The sequence below is a fragment of the Vombatus ursinus genome, unplaced genomic scaffold, assembly GCF_900497805.2.
Source record: "Vombatus ursinus unplaced genomic scaffold, bare-nosed wombat genome assembly UNPS02014791.1, whole genome shotgun sequence".
In the NCBI taxonomy this organism is placed as follows: Eukaryota; Metazoa; Chordata; class Mammalia; order Diprotodontia; family Vombatidae; genus Vombatus; species Vombatus ursinus.
Window position 1 is genome coordinate 44,540 of NW_020954569.1, and position 7,771 is coordinate 52,310.

General features: G+C 38.3%; 1 protein-coding gene across 1 annotated transcript in view; it reads right to left on the reverse strand.

Moving 5' to 3' along the window:
* LOC114048221 (serpin B10-like) overlaps positions 1-2,770 on the reverse strand; it is a 33,123-nt gene extending 30,353 nt beyond the window's left edge. Inside the window, exon 1 of the mRNA XM_027869147.1 lies at positions 2,623-2,770. The gene's annotated coding sequence lies outside the window, so the exon portion shown is untranslated. The remainder of the gene's footprint in view (positions 1-2,622) is intronic.
* Positions 2,771-7,771: the final 5,001 nt, after the last annotated feature.

Here is a 7,771-nt window from a genome sequence, read left to right on the forward strand (position 1 = left end):
GTGTCCCAAGCAACTCTTCAACACTATAAATTAGGTGATTTGCCAATATAAATCAGTGAAAGGACGTTCCTAGGGAGATTGATGGGGGGGAGGGGAGTAAGCATTTATTTAGCACCTACTGACATATCAGGCGCTGTGCTCAGTGTTTTACAAATATTATCTCATTTGATCTTCACAACAACCCAGGGCAGTGAGAGGAAGGATAAATGCAATTATTGTCCCCATTTTTTTACATTTGAGGAAAATGAGGGCAGACAGAAGTTAAGTGACTGTCCTAAGGACACACAGTAAGTGTCTGAATCTGAACTCATGTCTTCTGACTTCAGGCTCAGCGTTTTATCCACTGTGCCACCAACTGTCTAACTGCCACTAGGACCTCCCTGCAAGATGTGGAAAACTTCTCAATACCCACTCAATTTTTAAAAAGTCATTTTTTTTAATTTAGTACCTAATACTACACAAAACAGACATGCAAAAGACACAGTTCCTGATTTCTAGGAGTTTGCATTCCCAAATTTTAAATTGATAGGATAACAGTCTAACATAATTAAACCATTTGAGCAAAAGGACTCTCCAGAGGGAAGGGAACTTTAATGTGCAAAGGTTCTTCAGCAAAGCATTCTAGACCTTTTCAGACAAGGATCTCTGGACGCAAGGCCTGGCTTGGTTTGGTTTTTTTTTTTTTCAAGGCCCATTGTAATGCCTGTATGTGCTAAAATATAATAACAACTTGTAGAAACTGCAGGCTGGCTAAACATAGAAGCTGATAAATAAGTCCAAGTCAGAGCAGGAAGCTTTACTGTCAATGATATGCGGGTCAGTGAAGAAAAAATACAAATGGGGATGGGGTGGGGGGAGGAGGAGAGATGAGTATCCTCTTCTCTGATTCCAGGACAAATGATACAAAAGAGCATTTTTTCAGCTCCATTTTCTTTTGTACCTATTACAAAAATATACTAGAAGAGAGATTATGATTTTAGTATCAAACCTCTCATTTAAATGCCGTAGAAGAATGTTGGAAACCAGTAGGTTGAGTGATGTTATTGTATGCTCCTTATTCCATAAGAGATCACATAGAAATGGAGAAAAGAAAAAATATCTTCTTAGGACTTTTCATTGCTTAGGATAATTCCACCAAAGTTCCTGTTGTGTACTAAGTCCAAATCAAAAGTAAGATTTAAAAAAAGGAATAAAATATTATTTGGCTATGGAACTAAATTAGGTCTTTGGAGAAAAGGAAATTAGATGTAGTGGAAACCATCATAGGACACCTAAGGTTCAGTCTATAAATGGAAACCAGTTCTTTACTAACACAACCTTAGATGCTTAATTAATGAAATAGCTAATTGTTTGATTAAGCTGGAGTCCAATTAAAACAGTTCAAGTGGTTTCTTTTGCAGATATAGATTGAAAGAACAACAGCAGAAACTGGACCTACTTTTTCATTCTGTTGATTCATGGACATGGATTGGAATTGATATTCCTGGAACCCCATTAAAGCTCCTGGGATTGCTGGGAGGGGAGGTGTTAATTCAATAACTATATTCCTGGGGTAGCAGAAAGAGTGATAATGGATTAAGGCTGATACTCCCACACTCTCCTGCCTGTTCTGTGATTCATAACATATGACTTCACATCGAATGACTGGGGTTAACAGAATGAAGCCTCAGGCCCCACATGGGGATCAACCATGACTTATTAAGGCCACATTCTTATCAATTAACCAAAGAATTCAAACTGCACATATAACCTTTGCTTCACTGATGAGTTTGGAGAGATTTTCTTTTTGCATGAATTAGCCTGAGAGGTAGCATTTTGGAATGGTGGGTAGAAGATTGGCCTTAAGATAGAAAGACCTGAGTTAACTGACCCCACAGGGTCACTGAATGACCCTGGACAAGTCAGGACCATAATGTACAAGGAAGGTGCTGGTATACATTGTTAGAGGAAAGCCTGTGTTTTAAACCAGCTTCAGATACTTAATGTGCAACCCCTGACAAATCACTTAACCTCTACCTGCCTCAATTTCCTCATATGTAAAACGGGGATAATAATAGCATCTATTTCTAGGATTGTGAGGATCACATAAGAATATATTTAAAGCATGTTGTAAACCTAAAAGTGCAGTAAAAATGCTGGCTATGATTATTTTTTTCTTTCCTTACCAGCAGTTCACTATTCCAATACAATTACAGACCCGATCCACTCCATTTCAGTCAAAAACGAACAATAATAATCCTGACAATTGTCCCAGCTCTCTCTTTTACTCTGCCTGTGCTTATTGAGCCAGGGGAAGCAAAAACAGAAGCAGACCCAACGCCCATACCCCAACAGGACTTTCCTCCTGTCCCGATAGTAAGTCATCAGAAAGGAAAAACTCTCTCTCTTAGCCCTTCTCCAAAGCAACCATTCTTTCTTTCTGCCTTCTAATCCATTTAACCTGAGGAGAATTCAAAAAAGTTACATTAACTAAGGTTGTTATTTCTATGATGTTTAAAGATCCTGGCTTCAAAGAAACCACTTCCAGCAAGAAGTCTTTCCATTGCTAATTTTCTAGAATTGGATGGTCTAATAACAAAGAAAAATTTAAACTTTAAAACATTTAAGAAATAGTAACATTACCTTATTTTTCTTTGAAGGAGCAGAATTGGCAATTCCGTGCTTTAGTAAGAGCCTGTGGCTGCAGTGTTAGGTAACCTACAACTGCCAAAAAGCACCAGCTTGGACCTCCTCTTCCTCCATGGCTACGCCCCCTTCATTCATTCCTGCACACTTCCACTCCTCTTTTCAGAGTCATCCTGGTGAGAAGGGGAGATGAAAAGATAACAGCGAGGTGGAGACCTGAGGGTTTTGCTTGACTTGGAAATGATCAAGATTTTCCATTTCGCAGTGCTTGTGCAGACCTGAGCTCTGGCTGATTGTAGCCCCTGGTTTTCTGGCTTAATCGGGTTCCTCATTTGCCAGGGGAGAGTATTTGTCATCCTTTATTTCTGAACAGACTTGTAGAAGTACTATTATGGGTCTTCAAGTTGTTGCTCGATTTAGGCATCTCTGATTGCAACACACGGGAGTGGCAGTGGAAACTGATCCCTGTAAGCCAAGACTGCATAGCGATGGCCTTTTTTTTTTTCACAGCTTTCAGGCATGCAAAAATAAAATCGGTCAGGTCTGTTTCAAATTGCAGCCACAAATCTGTGTTTTCACTCGCCTCAAACCTGGATGGCTGCTGTAGGATACTGAGAACTAATAGCTGATACTTAGATTGTGTTCTCAGGTGTTCAAAGTACTTTGTGTTATCTCATTTGTATTTCATACAAATGGATGCTGTGAACAAAACACATTCTGACAACAGAAGTCCAGACCACAGGAAGCAGAGAGCCAATTCTTCTCCATGCCCTCATTCATAAAATTGGACTAGAGGATTTACAACAGAATTCATAGACACAGCTATTGCTAAATGCAACCTTCCTAGTCTGTTCCATCCAAGATAAGAAATCTTAAACTTTTTGTTCTATATAAAAAGATAAGAAAGAAAATGAAAAGAAAATAGGGGTACAAGGAGAAAGCAATCTGCTCAGGTATAAAAATCTTCTATAGATTTCCCCAAAATTCTAGAATATAAGCTTCTTGAAAACAGGGACTGTCTTATTTTTCAGCACAGTGTTTTTCACATAGTGAGAGCTTAATAAATGCTTCATTCATTCATTCATTCATTCACTCATTCATCATCTCTGATTTTCCTCTTGACAGATACCTGTTATTCCTTCTGGGAAATCACTCCGGAAGGTGGCTTCTGATTTCTGTTAGCAAATATTTTTAACCCATAGCTTCTTCTGAATCTATTATCATCCATAAGAATTATATAGAGGCAGTAGAGAGAAAGATAATTCATTCCCACTAAGAGTAGTACATAAGAAGGTAACTCATGTGGGCTCTCTGTTTCTAAAATCAGAAAGTATAGTGGATAGTTGAGGCAGTTATCTGATAAAATGAGTTAGTTGTCATTTATAGACTTGGTGGGGGGCAGGGGGAGGAAGGGTTGCTGAATTATATAAGCAATTGCCTACACTTCCATATTTTTCTTTTTGTCTCATATTCATATTCACATGTTCTTTGCTGTCTTCCCCTCCATTTTGTAAACTCCTGCTCTTTTCTGTCCCTAGACCTTTTGGGCGGAATCCTAGGATACAACTCTCAGGCTTTCTTTGTTTAGAGTTCATGGATCAAAACTTAAACTAGGCTTTTTTGAACCTAAGGCAAATGCCACAAATGATGTCTAGGATAAGTTGGTGGAAAATGAGGGGAAGACAGGCCCTGGGACATCAGTTTAAGGCTGCTATTCACCCAAGGATAGTGGGAAAGGGGAAAGGAGGAATAGTTCACAGAAAACCATGGTGTGGTGACTTTCTATTTTAACAAATTAACTGTCTTAACTAAATGATAAGTTATGTTTCTACACCGCTGAAAGATTACAAGTGCTTTTGGTCACACCTTCTAAAATTGATGGCCAACTAAATTTAGCAACCTTTAGCAAAGTCCCTGTAACCATGCCCTGGTCACAGCTCTGTCTTAGATAAAAATAACTTCTACTTTTTACAGGTTATAAATTATTGAGCTGACTACTAAAAAAATACATGCTAACAGAATTATGTGAGTAGATATTTCTCTTTTCTACTATACAGATAAATCGATAGGTTTATCTATGTTTTTCATTTTTCAGTTCCAAATATTTTTAATGACTCCCCAAAGAAGAAGTAGGAAAAAGTAGATTTTTCCCCTAAATTGGTGGTTTTATCAGCACAGAGAGTTTCATGGTATATAAACTCTCTTTACTTTGGAAAGATCAGTAATTTATCAGTAACCTATGGTTTTAGTCAGGTGCCTGGGGCATCAAAAAATTAAATGGTTTGCCCTGGGTCCCTAACAATAATGATGATGATGATGGTAACAGTAACAGCTAGCATTTATATAATTTTAAAAATAATTAATCCATCTGAGATTCATTTTTACTCCATTCTGTCTATATTGTATGATTTGGGTTTTTCTATTTTATTTTTATTTTTAGTTCCAAATTCCCTCCATCCCTTCAGATCTTTCCCCACCCATTGATAAGATAGGAAATATGATAGCTGTTATACATATGAAGTCATACAAAACATACTTTCACATTAGCTATGTTTAAGAAAAAAAAAATAATGAGGGAGAGCCAGGATGGCAGAGAAAAGACTGAAAGTTGCCTGAGCTGCCCCTTCAAACAACTTTAAACAGTTCCCCTCAAATCAAGCCTCTAAATGAATCCTGGGGCAATAGAACCCACAAAAAGATTGGGTTAAACAATTTTCCAGCCCAAGTTAACTTAGAAGGACTGCAGGAAAGGTCTGTCTCACTTGGGTAAAAGGTGAGCACAGTGCAGTGCTGGTAGTGTTTGGGCAAGCCATCAGGAGGCTCTTAGCCACAGTACAGGTCAGCAACTGTGACCCTACAGTCCTGGCCCAGCAGGCCATTGGCACAGTAGGTCATCTATGAGGCCTCTAGGCCCAGCACATCAGGCAATGTGCCAGCCCTAGAACCTCTCGCACAAAAGACTGGGGTAGGCTGGGCCACCCTAGTGCCACGAGCAAGCCTCCAGCCCCAGAGGCTCTGGCACAGAAACCAGTAACCAGGCCTCCAGCCCTCTGCCTAAGAAGCATGGGACAGTGCCCACTGTACCCCAGGAGCAGAGCTCTAATTTAAAAGTGATGAAATAGGCTGGAAAGCAACAACAATGACAGCCCTGACTACAGAAGCTACCATGGCAACAGGGAAGATCAAAACACAAACTCAGAAGAGGACAGCGACATCAAAATACCTACATGTGAAATCTCAAAGAGGAATTTGAATTGGTCTCAAGCTCAAAAGTCCTCTTGGAAGAGCTCAAAAAAGATTTTTAAAAATCAAATAAGAAAGGTAGAAGAAAAATTGGGAAAAGAAATGAAAGTGATGCAAGAGAATCATGGAAAAAGAGTCAACAGCTTAGAAAAAGAAAACAACTCCTTAAAAAATAGAAATGGCCAAATGGAAAAGGAGGTACAAAAGCTAACTGAAGAAAATACTTCCTTAAAAACTAGAATTGGGCATGTGGAAGCTAATGACTCTATGAGACATCAAGAATCAATTAAACAAAATTAAAAGAATGAAAAAATAGAAGAAAATGTAAAATATTCTCTGGAAAAACAACTTACCTGGAAATAGATCCAGGAAAGATAAATTAAGAATTATTGGACTACCTGAAAGCTATGATTTAAAAAAAAAAAAAGCCTGGACAACATCTTTCAAGAATTTATCAAGGAAAATTGCCCTGATATCCTAGGATCAGAGGTGAAAATAGTAATGAAAAGAATCTAACAATCACCTCCTGAAAGATATCCCAAAATGAAAACTCCAAAGAATATTGTAGCCCAGGCCTACCCAACGTATGACCTAAAGGCTGCTTGTGGCCTGCCAAAGTGCCCCACAGGCGATATGTTGTGCAGGCTCGTTTTACATCCTCTACATTATTTGCTAGCCACCCAAAATCTTTTTGTGGGACAAAGGTTGTGCAGGCCTGTGGTAGCCAAATTCCAGAATTATCAGGTCAGGGAGAAAATACTGCAAGCAGATTCAAATATCAAGGAGCCACAGTCAGTATTGCACAGAGCTTAGCAGTTTCTACATTAAAGGATTGGAGGACTTGGAATATGATATTCTGGAGGGCAAAGAAGCTTGGATTACAACCAAGAATCAACTAACCAGCAAAATTGAGTGTAATCTTTCAGGAGAAATAATGTACATTCAATGAAACAGGAGATTTTCAAACTTTTCTGATGAAAAGACCAGAGCTGAATGGAAAATTTGATTTTCAAATACAAGACTCAAGAGAAGCATAAAAACATGAACAGGAAAGAAAAAAAAATGAGTTATCCAAGAAGGTTAAACTGTTTACATCCCTACATAGGAAGATGATACTTGTAACTCTTAAGAACTGTATCTCTATTAGGACAATTAGAAGGAGTATACATAGACAGAGGGTATAGATATAAGTTGACTTTGATGTGACAATATAAAAAAGTTAAAGGGTAAAAAATAGGATTGTATTGGTAGGAGAGGAAAGGGGGAGGCAAAATGGGGTAAATTATAACACATGAAGAGGTGCAAAAGACCTATTACAGTAGAGAGAAAGAAGGGAAGGGTTGAACATTGTTTGAACCTTACTCTCATTGGATTTGGCTCAAAAAGGGAATAACACATGCATTCAGTTGTGTATAGAAAACTATCTTATCCTATAGGGAAGTAGGAGTGGAAGGGGAAAACAAAAGGGGAGGGGCTGATAGAAGGGCAGATTGGGGAGGTGGTGGTCAGATGCAAAACACTGGTGAGGGGGAACAGAGAGAGAGAGGAAAAAAAAGTATAAACAAGGGGAAAATAAGATGGAGGGAAATATATAGTTAGTAATCATAACTGTGAATGTTAATCAGATGAGCTCTTCCATAAAACAGAAGCATATAGCAAAGTGGATTAAAAACCAGAATTCTAGAATAAGTTGTTTACAAGAAACACATCTGAAACACTGAGACACGCATGTAATAAAGGTAAAAGGCTGGAGCAGAATATATTATGCTTCAGCTGAAGTAAAAAAGCAGGAGTAGCAATTGTGATCTCAGACAAAACAAAAGCAAAAATAGATCTAATTAAGAGACAGGGAAGGAAACTACATCTTCCTAAAGGTACCATAGATAATGAAGTAATATCAATA